This window comes from Equus caballus, chromosome 29 (assembly GCF_041296265.1).
Source record: "Equus caballus isolate H_3958 breed thoroughbred chromosome 29, TB-T2T, whole genome shotgun sequence".
Lineage (NCBI taxonomy): Eukaryota > Metazoa > Chordata > Mammalia > Perissodactyla > Equidae > Equus > Equus caballus.
This window is the reverse complement of record NC_091712.1, coordinates 18770809-18786676: the sequence shown is the minus strand read 5'-3', so window position 1 is coordinate 18786676 and position 15868 is coordinate 18770809. Positions and strand designations below refer to the sequence as shown.

The window sequence follows — 15868 nt, the reverse complement described above, 5'->3', positions numbered from 1 at the left end:
CCTGGGTGGAGAATGAGGAAGGCTGCTGAAGGGGCTTGGAGAGGGACCCCCCAGCTGGGCCTTAGAAGCACGGAGTTGGTTCCTAAACCCCGGACCTACGACTGGAACCTGGGCGTGTCCCTCACACTTGCCACAGGCTTTGTCACTTGGTTTCCACTCCAGACCTGAGCACGACATTCAGTTTAGCCGGGTTTTGCCTCTCAGCCGTGGTGTGAGGAGTCTGGGCGCAGCCTGATGGCCGTCTCTCAAGGAAGATATTGCTCCACAAAGCAGGCTAGGCCTGCTCCGAGGGAGGCAGTCAGAGCCATTCAGGCAGCCAGTGCTTCTCCTCTGGCTGGCGCTGCAATCCTTGGGGTTCTGGCTGGAACTGTTTCCCTGATTCTTGCTTCTTTCAAATGTTTCCTCAGAAGTCCATCTGGCTCACCACAGACCTGGCTCTCTGCGGTTGGCCAGGGGCCCTGCTGGGCTCTGTCAACTGCCCTTGAGCCCCACCAACCGCTAACCCCCCACAGGCCTCCCCTCTCCTCAAGTCCCCAGGCCCCCGCTGCCCGTCCCCTGTCTGAGATCTGTCACACTGCCTTGTGGCATCTCTGGCTTTGTCAGGTCCGTTTTATAATTAAACTTTTCGAGTGTGCCTTGTTTTCTCAACTCGCTTGTACAGAGCCAGGGAGGAGAGAGCAGCTGGTTAGACCGCTGTCAGGAATTCCAACCCCAGGCTGCTGCCTTGGACTGGCCCCCGCTGCACGTCAGCCAGCACCCCACTGGGCTCGAGGTCTGCCATACGGCGGCCTTAGACACATCCTGGAATAGTTCAACAGCTCCAAAAGGCGAGAATATGTTCCAGAATGCTCCCTCAAATACCTACTCAGGGACGTAGCAAAGGAAAGGAATGTGTTCAAAGGTCTTTGATCTCTCACAGGAGCCAGTAGTCCCTGGCTGTCACCAGGGCGCCTCCCTCCTGGGGCATCCCGTCACTTGTAACGTGGGCTGATGCTGAAAACTGAAGCCCTTACCTCAGGCTGTGGCCATTTGTGGACTCTGTTTGAGCCACAGCATTTCCGTGAGCAGTTCTAGGGGGCAACAGAATCTTCCTTCCCCAGGACCAAGTGCCCTGTCTTACTGATGGTTTCTGGGAAGTGCCAACCTCACTGCGGGTCCAACTTCGCCTTCACCGTGGCTGGTGTCACTGAGCCTGCAGGTGGGTTCTCCTCCGCTCTCTTGGCCCGCAGGCCCGGCCATCGGGCAGCTGGCTGCAGTCTGTCTTTGCAGCTGTAAAACTGCTGACGCTGCCTTTTGTACTCATCTTCCAGGGATGGGCCTGTTTCCCTGTCGCCAAGCTTCACAGGCTGGATGCTTTTCTCTCAGGGCAAATTCAACCCCGTGCAGCTGGCTTTGCTGGCAGTTTTGAACTCGGGACAGGAAATCTATCACGTTCCCAGGTCCAGCCAAGGAACCGGCCTGTGCCCCAGTCCCTGTAGGCCGCAGCCTGGGATGCTGTTTCTCGTCTTCCAGATAGCCACTCTCGGCTGGAAGAGCCCAAGCCTACAGACAGTCCTCTGTGTATAATTGATGACATAATAAAAGCTGCTCTGGCTGCAGGAGGAAACATGATAGGGCATAAATCACCCTGCCGGGGCGAAAATAAAATCGAGAACTCAAATTTTAAAATAACCGCTGCACTTGTGCTCATTAAATATCATCAGACAAGGGATCGTCCCATGTCACAAAACCTCTGGATGAGAAGGAGGGGAGCACTCTGCTGCACCCAGGGGATTTAGAGAATGGGGAAGACAGAAGGAAATCCCTGTGAGGGGGGCACCTTGGGTGTGCCGGATGGTCCGGGTGAGTCCTCCTGCTCTAATCCTCCCAAAGAGCTGACCGGGACAGCTCTCATCTGACAGATTGGGAAACTGAGACTCAGTGAATTAACAAATTTGCCTGAGGTCACCCTACGGATAATGAGGAGCATGGAATTCTAATCTGAATCTTAAATGTGGGTCCTCTTCTAATGTCGCAAGGTGGAAACGAGATGGGGAGGACTTGGCCCACGCTGCTGAGAGACACTGTTGCGTAGAAAGCTCGGGGTGGCCCGGCAAGAACAGAGTGGGGCTGGGAGGGAAGCGGAGATAGAACGGGCAGAACCAGTGCAGTCTGACGAGGAGGTGGGGGCTCTGGCATCAGGATAACCGTCACTCTTTCCTCTGCCTTCCATGCTGCTTCCCCTCCCTCATTTCACTGTGCTCGCTGGGACCAAGCGGTGTCCAAATTTATAGCTCCTTTCACACTGAGAACATGCAGGGAGACAATGTGGTTGGAACAAGTCTCTGAAGCCCTTCTCTGAATGTGTCACTTCTGAGAAGTGTCTCTGGGGTGCTCTGGAGAGGACGCTAAAGCCACTTAGACTGTTTGCATTGCACAATCAGAGTGCTCATTCTTTTGTTGACCTTTTCCCTTTTCAAATACCTTCCTGGCTTGGACTGTGTTCACCTCGTATAAAATGAATTGCTGAGACAGAGGCATAAGTTGGGCAAACAATGCCTGTTGGCTTGATAACTGTTTTGCACAAAATGAGAGAGGATGTCCTGTTGCAAGGAGGAAGATGGGAGGCATCCCCTTGGGACCAGGGTTTGGGCCCCTGGTGGGTTTCCCACAGGCCATTGCCTCGAAGCTCTGAGAAAGTCTGAGCCCTGCCTGGCCCCAGGCGGCCCGGAGCCCGCTCAGTGACCCCAGCATGGATGCCCTGCCTTCCCTGAGAGGGATGGGATACAGGGCAGGCAAAGAAGGAATGCAGGAGAAGGGTCTTACTTAGCTCCAGAGATTCAGACAAAGGGGCCAGGGTGTGGGAAAGATGAAGAGAGATAAATCCATAGGATGTCACGTCGGTAGGATCGTGCCAGAAGTCCCAAGGAACTCAAAAGAAAAGCTTCTGACTTGAACCAACTATTTTCCCTCTTATTAACCATGTCCAGACAGTTGTGTGTAGGTTCAGCCTAAGCACCTGCTCAGTGCAGAATTGAAAATGGCTCAGGTTGTACAGTCTTCTTCCAGCTGGGCCAACCACCAACTTCTGGGGACTCAGAGACTTCCCAAGGGCCATGTGGGCACTATACATTTAAGGGAATCAATTTCCAGATTCTCAACTTCCAAATGCACTCTTTTCTAAAATATTCGCAAGAGAACATTTTCATGGCAGAAACATCAAGTAAGTTCTATTTTATATTCCATTTCACAAACACCTTTCTCCTGCTTTGTAAGAGGAGGTCATGCCCTTCCCCCATCCCGACTATTACTACACCTCTAGTCTGGAGGGTATCGTCATTTATTGCTGCATAAAAAAAATACCCCAAACTCAGCTGCTTAACAACACGTATTTATGATCTCATGGCTTCCAAGGGTCAGGACCCCAGGCATGGCTTAGCTGGGTTCTCTGCTTCAGGCTCTCCCACGAAGCTGCACTCAGGGTTCCTGCTGGGGTTGGGGTCTTATCTGAGGCTCAACTGGGGAAGGATCCACTTCCAAGCTCATGCGGGTTTTGGCAGGATCCCATTTCTTGCGTGATGTCTGACTGAGGACCTCAGCTCTGGGCTGGCTGTCAGCTGCAGGCTGCCCTGAGTTCTCTGCCACACAGACGTCACGTGATGGCTGCTTCATCAAAGCCGGCAAAGGGGAGCATCAGGCATTGGCTGGGAAGATGGAAGCTACAGGCTTATGTAACATAGTCATAAAAGGGACATCCCGTCTTCCTTGCCATGTTTTATCTATTAGAAGCAAGTCACGGGTTCTGCCCACATTCAGGGAGAGGATTACACCATGTGTGGACACCAGGAGGTAAGATAAGCAGGGGCCATCTCAGGGTCTGCCTGCCACACTGGGTACCAAAGAAAGGGACTGTTACAAATACCAGCATCTGCAAGACATCCTTTAATGATGGCTTCATATCACCCCTCACCATCTCATTAAAACTACATTTCTGACAAAATCTTACTTTTTATATTTAATAATTATTTTAATCAAAGTTTATTATAATGTATTTGTCTTGATCAAATGTAAAATGATAACTAAATCTGGAAAAAATAATTTTTTAATTTCCATTTTTATACATATTTCTGCGGCAAAGAAGTATGATAGGCAATCAATGAAAGATTTTCAGTCATATGAGTGTATTTTCTTGGAATAAAATCCTGTGCAGAAGAGGAATGGAAATGCCATTGAAAGATATCAAATTTTCAGCAGCTAACAAAGAGAACGTTGAGGTATTTTTTAAAATGGGTAACAGTGGACATCAAATCACTGTGTCTACCTTCTGCTAGATGTATTTTAAACAGTGATGAAACCATTTTATTTTAAAATGCCAACATTTACATTATGCCGGAAACACTATCTTTTGCATCTATTTAAACTTATAAAGAAAACATTTAGATGTTAGCTTAAAAATGTGCAAGGAGGAACATAGTTTTTCAAAAGCCTCTTAGGGTGTAGGTCAGCAAAAATATTGGGAGACAACAGCTGCTTTACAGAATTCAGGGTTACAGGATCTGAGATGCTAATCAATCAATCAATGCCACGGTATTTCTGAGGAAACGCTCCCAAGATTTTACATCAAATTAACATCTACTTTTTAAAAAAAATTTTTAAATTTTTCCTTCTTCTCCCCAAAGCCCCCCAGTACATAGTTGTGTATTCTAGTTGTGGGTCCTTTTAGTTGTGGCATGTGGGATGCCGTCTCAGCATGGCCTGATGAGCGGTGCCATGTCCACACCTGGGATCCGAACCAGCCCAAGCCTGGACTGCCGAAGCAGAGCATGTGAACTTCCCACTCAGCCACAGCGCTGGCCCCTAACATCTACTTTTGCATAGTCTTCAACTTATACATTGTGTATGCTCCTCCAAAACAAGATGAACCCCTCGATTTTGCTCATTTCCCCCAAGTTTTTGATCTCCTTATGCTGTTTCGGATTCAGGCAGTCTGGAGTGAGTATGGGGACATTAGATGGGCTCTACTTAATTCAACCACAATTGAATATTGTAGGAGGGGAATAACTATTCCTCTATCCTCTAGGTCCTTCTGGCTGGTCTAAACATTAAATTGACATAAGAGAGAACAACAGGAGAAAAACCAAAGGTTAATAACATGTATACAAGTGAGAAACCCGGGAAAACAGTAATTTAGCAAAATGGTGGAGCCACCACCTTAATTGTCGTCTTGAGCTAAGTACAAAGGAGGATGTTGGGGGTAGTGGTTTGTGATGTCAAAGAGGAGGAAGGAAATTCACATGGAGATGGGAAAACAAATATTTGATAAAAAATGTTGCCGATGCCTTGTAAAGACAAGAGAGGCGGAGAGGACTTTGATTAAATGGCCCTTGCTAGGTTCCTCCTGTCTATCCCACCTAGGTTATGTTACACTGTAGATGTCTTATGGTATTAGCTCCTTCGTGCCACAGGCCTTCCATCTTAAATCATTTTAGGCAGGTAGGGGGAAGGTCAAAGTTTCTTTCAGAGGGTTTTGTTTTTAAAAAGTAATCAAGCCAAAGGCACATATTTTGGGGTGGCAAATTCTGATCCTCCCAATATGTACCATTAAATATATATATATATATATCACTGAATATAGGATATGCCTATTTATGGACAGAGACAAGTGTTTGGCTGCCCCCTTTAGAAATATATATTATAATCTTGATTAACCTGAAAGGAATTGTGGTCAATTTTGTACTCATACCCAGTTTTTCGGGGACTTGGTGGGCTGGCGACACATAGAATGGAGGGTAATGTTAGACCAGAGCTGTGTGCCCTGCCAGTGACCTGCTTGGTGGACAATGCTTTGTAAAAAAGGAATCTGGAGGTTCTGGTTTCCTCTTGGACCCCCTCCCCCACCTCATTCTTGGGCTCCCAGCAAAGGGAGGAGAGACAAGGGAGCTCAAGTGACAGAGCCTGAGGCCAGGCTGCCTGCGGCCTCCACCAGCGCCCTGTTTGTTACCGGGGAGCTGCAACAGCTGCAGAGGCCCGGACTTGTGGGCACCCACCCCGGGCACTTGAGGCAGCCTCCTCTAGACGGAGCGCTGATCTGCTCCGGGGCATTTACACAGCCGGCAAGCTGAGTCATAGCCCAGTTAATACCCTCGAAACAAAGGGCTGTGGCAGGCAAATCTTTGTCCCTGCGCAGCAAATGTCTTCAAACTTCAGGGATGGGAAAACCCACACAGTCCTTTCAGAGTTCTGAATTCTCGTCTTTTTAATATACTGACTGGCTAGCAGCCAAGTTTGTCTGTCCTCATCGCTTTTCAATATATCCATCTGCTAACAGTCCTCAGTAAGGGATGGCCTTAGGCTCACGTTTCTAAGAGAAAGAAGGAAAAGAAAAAGAAATCATACTATATACCAAGCAGGACACATGCTGCTGAAATTACCTGGTGCATAAAGCCCCAGAGAATCAAGTTCTGTGCTCCAGAAAACAAGCAAAACCCACAGAACCCCGCCTCACTGAGCTCTACAGTGGGAATCGTGATCCTCTTTAACCCCGCAGGATGAACCTATAACCATTTCAGAGCTTGGAGAGGAATTGGGAAGGACGTCGGAAGGTGCTAAGATTTCAGATGTAGTATTAAGAAGTAGTGAAATATTACCATTTAAGTCAACCCTGCACAGAGCTTTCAAACGTCTTGAGCTATTGTGACTGTTTCGCCTTAAAAGTGGGTAATGGCTCCTCACTGGTTCTCAAATTATCCTCCTGCCTCCTGCTATTCCAACCCTCCTCATCACTGCTCCATACTTAGAAGAATAATTCTGGCCACTTGTTCACTAAATTCTCCATCTCCTTCCACTCCGCCTCCCAAGGAAGTGCGTGCATGAGTGTGTGTGTGTGTGTGTGTATGTAGTACCATCTCTTACCTCAATATATTTAATTTTTGATTCTTCCTAGAAGGGTCCTGGTCTCTATAAAGTCTTGGGTTGGGCAAGAACATTCCTGGCCGCCTCCACTTGGCAGGATTTTTGCATATCATATGGAGCCTCTCTTCTCTGGCCTTTCCCTCATGGGGTTAAGATGAATTCCCAGGCAGCATATCATTTCCCTGGAGAAGATTCACCAAGTCCCATGGGCCACTGTTGGGAAAGAACATGGCTGTACTTTGGATGGAGTAGGAGTGGGCGTGGGTTGTACGAGTTTGCACCTATTGTGTCATAGACAGGCCCCAAAGCTCTGGGTTTGGCTCCCTTGCTCTGCATAATGGCTTGGTGAGGTTTCAAGGTGCTGTCACTGAAATTTCTCAAGAAACGGAAACCACAAATCATGTTGAATGTATCATATCTGGCATATTTATCCTAAGCTGGACACAAACCCAATGGCTCGGCCAAGTTTTTCTATGCAAACACAATGTTTCATGGGGAAAAAAAAAGAGTTCATTTTGAGAGTGAGGCAAAGGCTTGATAATATGCGTTGTCATAAAGGTCAAAGGTCGGGGAGAGATTTGGGTGAAATCAGTTAAGGTTCTTTACTCTCTGCTTGAACCTGGAGCTAGTTGCGGTTTCGGATTTCAAAGAGAAACTTTTGCACAGCAACAAGGTTCATTACGTGTCATTTAGAAACTAGTCTTCATACCCGGAGGCCTCTTTGGCATGGCTGTTGCTTGAAAACCACAGGGAACATTTTCCCAATGAATCATAATCTGTCTGGGAAGTAAGAGAAATCAGTCAAAAAGCCTCAATTTTTCCTCGGACTGTTTGGACAATTCAGATAACAATGCACTGTGGCCACAGTCCATGTTTACTCAGACGCTAAAGATGATTTTGTTGTTTGAATGTGTGATTGAGGCAGGAAGCGAATGTCTGCGAAGGTAAATGAAGAGGCAATGATTTTAGCAAACAGACCTGGGAGACATTTTCTAAGTGATTTTTCCAAGATTCACGGATTCCGTGTCCAAATCCTACTGTATGAGGCACGTCCAAATTCCCTTGCCCGACAGTGCCTGGTTTCGTTCTACAGAGCGCCAAAGAAAGAAGCTAATTAGCCCAGGAGTACCTCTCAGACTGAGACTCAAAACAGCCCGGGGCAATGAATTGTAAATCGTCGCTGCGAATGGCAGCCTCCCGCTCTGAAAGCCACATTGGGGCCCGTGGGACACATATCTGTTCCTCATACCTCATCAGAGCCAGACCAACAGTAGCTGCCATTAGGAATGAGCCTTGTCTTCTCAGTCGGCCTGTGGCTGGTTTCATTTGGCCCAGCCCAAGAAATCTAAACAGCTGGTTCTGTCCTTAGCATTTCCTGTGCGTAGAAAGCTATTGTCCTCCAAGTGGAGAGAAATCAGTGCACGGAAAACCCAACGGTGATAATTTGGGGAAGCAGCTGGGCCAACATTGACTTTTAGCAAGGAAGGAACGAATTGTCCAGCACATTCAGAATGTGGGTGCAGTTCGAGGCTAGGCGTCCATTCTTAAGCTCGGGGTATGCACTTTTCTAGCAGTTTTCAAAATACCTCTGTGTGTAGCAGCAACTGCTAACGATTAGTGCTTCTTTTCCATGTGCCGTGTCAAGTCTATTTTATTATAACGGCATCTTGGCCAGGGCCAGGGGCATTCAAAGAAGGGTCTGGAGCGGCTAGGAAAGATTTCCTGCAAGAGGCTTGAGAGGGAACTGACAATTAGGAGGTCTTTCAAAAAGGATTTAGAGTGGTGATAGAGCTGCATGCTATAAAGCAAGAGAAGCACAGTGCACACTAAGTACTAAAATAAGGCAGATAGAAACTAAGGAGAGGAGGATTGGCCAGAGAAAGATCAACACACTAAACGCATCTAATAACCTTCCACATGTTTGTTAGGGAAAGGTCAGGAATTGGCCTCTAAAATTTCTCACAGCCAGTGCAAAGAGGAAAATAGAATCAGTTTCATTAAGTCACAGTGTTTACAAGGTAGAGCTTTGCTCATCAACTCAGGACAAGCACAACTCTTTGAGCTGGCAGGGAGGGAGGGAGGAAGCAGCCCACAGCCCCAGGAGGCTGGGGAGGAGGGTGACCAATGGTCCCCATTTGCCTGGGACCGAGGAGTTTCCCAGGATTCCAATCTTTCAGTGCTAACACCACGGAAGCCCCAGCAAACCAGGGCAGCTTGCTCTCCCTCCCATCCTGGTGTGCAGCACCCTGCCCTCACCCTGCAGGCAGACCACCTCAGGCCTCGCGTATATTCCAAGACCCACAGCTGTGACCTTGGGGCTCTGGCAAGCCGTGGGCTCAGTGTTTGTAAAACACAAAGCCACCAGGTATGGCAGGCTGAGCAGAGAGCAGAGGACAGGGGCATCCCTTCCCGCGGAGATCTCAGCTGTGGCTTCGACTTTGCTCGGCCCCCAGCTGTGTGAAGAGGACTCTGAGGGAAAACGTCCATCAAGAGCCTGTGAAACACAGGCCCAGGTTCCTGCCTCAAACAGGTCGGGCGAATCACCCTGGATGACTCCTGGGCACAGCAAGGTGGCAACAGCTGGGGCCCTACATTGCAGGAGCCAGGCTTCTGTCTCTGGCTAGCTCGCCTTGCCTCCATCTCCCGGGGTTGGCTCACAAGAAAAGTCCTCAGGCTGGTCATTAGCGATGAAAGCCAGGCGTGCGGAACCTCAGACTCAATAAGGCGGCTCTCATGGTGGCCTTTGACCTAGTGTTATAGGTAAAACTGGGCTGCTCCGCACAGAAGAGACTCCCTCCCTTTCATTACCAGTGTTCTCACATAGACATCCTTGTGCTGGAACATTCTGTCCTATGTCAACAGACTCCTTCATCTCAGCACAGTGCCTTTGCTCAACAGAGGGACTTTGGCTACCCTATCCTAGGAAGATGACATAATTCTACCCACCCCTACAGAGTCACCACTGGGAAAGCTGACAATCACTATGCCTTCCCATGCGAAAACATGCCACCTCTGGGTAGATGCTTCTTTCTCAGACCCTCTGTTGGGTCGCTCCCCTTTCTTATACCACGTTGATAAGGATCATACTCCACCTTTACTTGAACATTTTTTCTTGCAAATATCCTACTAAGAGAATTTTCTGGACATCTTTAGAGAAGGTGAAAGACTCCACAACACTGCATGGCTTCAGCTGGCATGTACCTCAGGCACTTACCTGTGATAGATTAGGGATCGTGATGGAAAAAATCCATAGTCAACCTATAAATCAAAATTGGGGTGAGTTTACTATGAGCCAAGTTTGAGGACTATAGCCCGGGGCCTTCCTTCCCCAAGGAAGAATGAGTACCAACGAAGTGGGGTGTACAGAGTGGTTATATACTGTCTTGGAACAAAGAGCATACATCACAGATGACAGGAATATCTCTTTTACTACCATCATGAGATGCTTAGCTGGCACAGCAGGTTGCTGGTCAGCAGGTCAGTGGTCACAAGGTGAGCACAGCAGGTCGATAATTAATCCTCAGTTTCCAGGAAGAGATGCTTATCCTTAAGGAAATACCAATATGGGGGGAAGTTACATGCCTATCTTTAAAGGGCATCATTCTTTTCTTTGGGACATTGTAAATGTTTAGAGCAGACGTACAATGCATGCTCAACAGGCCGCATCAGGCCCTTTTGGATAAACAAGGTCAGGCTGAATTAGTTTTAACCCAAATGGCTTCCTCATGTACTCCAACATATCCTATTGCTTTTCATTTATTTATCAGGGAAAACTTGTTACTAAAATAGTCTTTGGAGCTTTTTTATACATAAGCTTTTGAAAACAAAAATTTCAATTTATCTCTTTCTTTAAATAAACCATTTGCCAAATTAAAAAAAGAAAAGTATTTAGAGGGACATCTTCAAATGGTAGACTGTGTCCCAATCCACATTTCCATGGATATTTCTGAGTACGTGCCTTAATCTGAAGGTTTCCACACTGTGCCCTGGACACAGAAGGTGAAGGCACAGTTTCTGACCTTGAGGAGTTCACAGTAGGAGAGGAAGATAAACAGTCACAAAAATTGTGATTGGTGCTATGACAGACATGTGCCTGGGGCTGTGTAGACCCAGGGCAGAGCCCACTCCGAGTCTGAAGATGGAGGAGCACAGAGAGGGAGGGCCTTTCAGAAAAGGAAGGGTGAACACAATCTCAAAGGATGAGTGACATGAACTATCTAGCAAGGAAGAAAAACCATTTGAGACAGGTGGTTTGTGCTTCACATGGCAGGACATCAGACTGAAGGTGTAAAGCAAGGCCAGATCGTAAGGGGCCTTGGGTGCCAGCTTAAGGAATTGTGGCTTTATCCTGTGGGCACTGGGGACTCATGGTGAAGGATTTTAGGCAGGGAAGGAACAAGATCGGATTTGCAGGGGGGTCTCTGTAAAGAAAGGGTTGAGGAGCGAAGAGTCTAGAGGCAAAGGATCCAGCCAAGAGCCTTCAGCAACGGTCTAGATGAGAAGTGAGGAGGTCTGGTAGTGAGGATGGAGAGGAGGCAGCAAACCCACATGGTTTGGCTATTTAAGGAGGCAAGACTAACAGGATTTCATGAGTATTTGATATTGGAGGTGAGGAGGTGAGGACATCAAGAAAAACATCCCTCCAAGAGAAGGCCGCAGACTCTGAAGCACACATCACTCGATTGGGTAGTAAATCCTAGAAAAAGACTGATCTCTCACAAGAAATTAGATTTAATTTCTTGTTGTGTTTGTGACAGGACGAAGACTCTGAAGACCATGGTGTGTCTGGAGGAGTGTTCTGCTGTGGCTCAAGCTTGCGAAGTAGGTGGAGAAGAGCTGACAGGTAGGTGGGGGCCGGATTGTGGAGGACGGGGCTTCCATGTTCAAGCTCAACCACCAGTAGGTGGTTCTCCCTGCACATGGGATGAAGTGGCCCAAAGGGGGTTCAGAACACACTGATGTTCAAGCCAAAAACTAGGATAGTTCTGGGCCACCTCTGCACCAGCTTTGACCAGGACAGATGCTGGGGAAGCATACGTTACTAAAGTCACTGTAGAAAATTCTGTCCAGTCCCACTGGGCTCCCTTCCGAAGAGTAAACCTAAGAGGTCGGAGCTAGCAAGTGCAGAGAAAGGAGGAGCACAAGGAAGTGCGCGGGTCACTGCTGTGAGTCCTGAAGGCTACGTCGCCAACTTAACCCAATTGCAAGGAGAGTGGCTCCCCTGGGATCCTCAATATTCCTGCCTCATTGGAAAACTTGCTTTATGAAAGTGGTTCCATAACTAAGCTGGTGTGCAGCCTGGTGGTCTGGCGGAAGAGGAGCCTCCAGCTGTACGACCATTGTCTGCATGGAGGCCAAGGTTCAGCAGACCCATCCTCTGCGCACTCTGTCCTCTACCGCCCTTGGAGCTCGGTTTGCCACTGTAGTAGAAGCTCTCTATCCCAAGCGCCCCCTAAGACTACCAGATAAGCCACGCTCTCCCTTTTCTCAGGACAAGACACTGACTAAAGCTCATCGTCCATGGCGCATGCAGGGGGCTCAGCAGGAGACTGGCCCACCTCTGCTCTGACCAGGTGAGCTCTTGGGTACTGGTTTGTGTTTGCTGCTAGATCTGTTTGTCTGTCGCACTTATCATAACAATTATGTAATTTAGTTAATAACATATAAACGATGAAACAGGAGTGCAAAAAGAGTCATTTTTATGAAAGCAGGGTTGAATGCCTTGCTGCCAAATTATGTATTGGTGGGTGGACTATCAAATGGAGGGAAACAGCATAGCATTCCAGAAGGAGATCATGTTCACATTGCTTCCCATATGTTTTTAAGGTCTTCCCCTGCTTTTAAAAAACCCAAATGATAAGTGATGCTGTGTAGGTGTGCTTTATACCAGAAAGCCAAAGAGGGAGTCCTTTTAGCTGACCCAGACTCCAGGCTTTGGCCCTGCACCCAAGACTGGCAGATCAAGGTACCTTTATGATGAGTTCAAGTAAAACAGTTAACGAATATATATGTATTTTTATTACTAATGATTCCTCCACTTCACTTCTTTATTAACAGACACTCCCTTGCCTTTCATCTCAACACTCATTCCTGTCTTTCCTCTTCTGACCTCGGACTGTTTCAATTTCCTTTACGATTTGACTGACCCCCCCTCACCTTCCCAGGCAAGCTCATTCCCCGGACACTGACCTGGTGGCAGCGTCCCGCCCAGATACGGGCTCTTCAGGACCTCAGGATCCAGGTTTCAGGTCCAAAGCTTATATATAAGGACCCTCTTCAAGAAATATGATACATTAAAAAAAAATCAGCATGGAAGCAAAGATTTATTAGAATGATTTTTTTTAAATGATGGCAAGTTACAAAGGCTGACAAATACATGAACATCAAAAATTACAAAAAAACAACATAACACTTTTTATTAATTAGCTTCCCAACACAACCCGGTATTTTTCCAATTTTTTTGCAGCATACTCGTTGCCCTTTTATGACATCACACTTTCACGATATTTTCTACAGAAGAAATGGAAGAATAATTTAGTCTTTCTTCTGATGTGGTTAATCTTTATTTTTTAATTTTTATTATTGCTAGTTTATAAAAGTTGCTTTCAACTTCACGATTCTTTATTGGTAATGACAAGTAAATTGTTAGAATTATTGTCAAGTTTTGGAAAACTTTTATCAAGTTTCTTTCAAATGAGAACTGTTGGGTTTCAGATCATTTCAAGTTTTTTTTGCAGGAATTAATTGTTGAAACTAAAACCATTGACATGCATCACTCATTAACCAGTTTGTCTTTTATATCCTTTTAGAGGCAATTTATGGATTTATACTATCTTCGTCAATGTCTATACTTCAGGGTAAATCAGCAAGGAGTTAATGAGGACCCGAGTAGATGAGATTGGGCAGGGTCATCTCAGCTGAGGGAAGAGCACAGTTTCTGACCTTGAGTTCACGGTAGGAGAGGAAGATAAACAGTCACAAAAATTGTGATTGGTGCTGTGACAGACATGTGCCTGGGGCTGTTGTAGACCGAGGGCAGAGCCCACTCCTAGGCTGAAGATGGAAGGGCACAGAGAGGAAGGGTTTTTTTGAAAATGAAGGCTGGACACTATCTCAAAGGATGAGTGACATGAACTATCTAGAAAGGAAGAAAACCATTGCTAAGTTACTATTTTAAGAGCAGAGTATTATTATTGAATTTTTTACATTTATCTTGCATCCAGCTAACTTACCACTTCACAGTAAGTTCTTTTCCCCTGGAATACCAGAAATTTTTGCAATTTATTATATTTTTGTATTATTGTATATTTCTCAATTATTGCATTACCCAAATGAATCATTTTATGTCTTATGTTCCAGTATTTTTATACCCATTGTTTTTATTTCGTTAAAACAATACTGAATGAGAATAATTTTGCTCCCATCATTTAGAACTGCACTATTCAATGTGGTAGCCTCTTACCATATGTGATCATTTAAATTTAAACTGAAATTAATTAAGCTTAAATAAAAGTAAAATATAGGTAAAAATCCTGCTCCTCAGTCCCACGGGCCACATTTCCAGTGCTCAGTGGCCACATGGGCTAGTGACTACCATATTGAACAGCGGCACAGATGCTGAGCATTTCCACAGTCGCAGAAAGATCTAGTTGGACAGAGCTCACTTAGAATGATGTTTGCAACTGATCTTTGTTACATGATGTTTATCGTAGGTAGGTAGTTTCTTTCTATTCTTCCTTCATGTTTAGTTGTTATTAAGAACAACAGCTGAATTCGGTCAGCATCTTTGATATGATCATTTTTCTCTTTAATTTATTGGTATAATAAATTGTGTTGAGGGGGCCGGCCTTGGTCGAGTGGTTAAGTCCGCACGCTCCGCTTCCACCGCCCGGGTTTCACAGGTTCGGATCCTGGGCACGGATGTGGCCCTGCTCATCAGGCCACGCTGAAGCGGCGTCCTACACAGCACAGGAAGAGGGACCTACAACTAGAATGTGCAACTATGTATTGGGGGGCTTTAGGGAGAAGAAGAAGAAAAAAAGAAGATTGGCAACAGATGTTAGCTCAGGTGCCAATCTTTAAAAAAATAAATAAATAAATAAATAAATAAATTTTCTTGATAGATTTCCAGACTCAAGGTTGTCCTTCATGTTTTTAACGTGTTTTCACCTGTATGATCGAATGGAGGGACACCATGTAAGCTGCACTTTCAAACTGTCTCCTGAAAACGGCCCTTCTCTCTAACAGTCGTGTCACAACCCCATAGATCTCATTGTCTGGGATAATACCTTACCCGTCCTGACCCTGCCGGGCGAGCAGGCAGCAGGCTCTGCAGAGGGAAACCTGGCCTGCCGGGTACCAGGCTGCATTCTGTCTTCCAGGAGTAACTCTTTTTGAACAAGATATTAAGGCACTCTCTGAAGTCCCCTGTTTTTCAAGCTGTCCATTTAGAATTCCCAGAACTCTGATGGCTGCACTATGTCTCTGTGGGCCAATGATTTCAGTACAATGGTATACCACACTTGCATAATGTTTTAAAAATAATAGTAACGGTAAACTCTTATGTAGTACGTACTGTATTTTAGGCACTGTTCTAAATGCTTTAAATGTATATATTTATATAATACATAATTATAATCTATATAATTTTAAATTATATATGTTAACTCAATCCACACAAAAACCCCTGTGAGTTATACACTATTATAATGCCCATTTTATTAATGAGAAAACTGAGGCAGACAGAGGTAATAATTTGCTGAAGGTCACACAGCCTAAGTGGCAGAGCTGGGATTTGAACCCCGGCAATATAAAGTATTTCCGTATATGCTCTTTGATTTGATCCTGTGAGTGATCATGGGGGCTATTTTCATTTTGCAGGAAACTGATCCTCAGAGACAGTAGGTGATTTTTGTCAAAGTCACTCAGCCAGTGAACCCAACGTTCCTTTTTCTGTCATGTCACACAGACTTCTCCA

At 46.1% G+C, this 15868-nt stretch overlaps 1 long non-coding RNA gene across 1 annotated transcript; it reads left to right on the top strand.

Annotated features, from left to right (window-relative positions):
• The first annotated feature begins 949 nt into the window (after positions 1-949).
• Positions 950-12461, top strand: LOC138921426 (uncharacterized). The gene is made up of 3 exons (XR_011433990.1): positions 950-1198; positions 11649-11734; positions 12383-12461. It is a non-coding gene; the product is annotated as an uncharacterized lncRNA (long non-coding RNA).
• The last annotated feature ends 3407 nt before the right edge of the window (positions 12462-15868 follow it).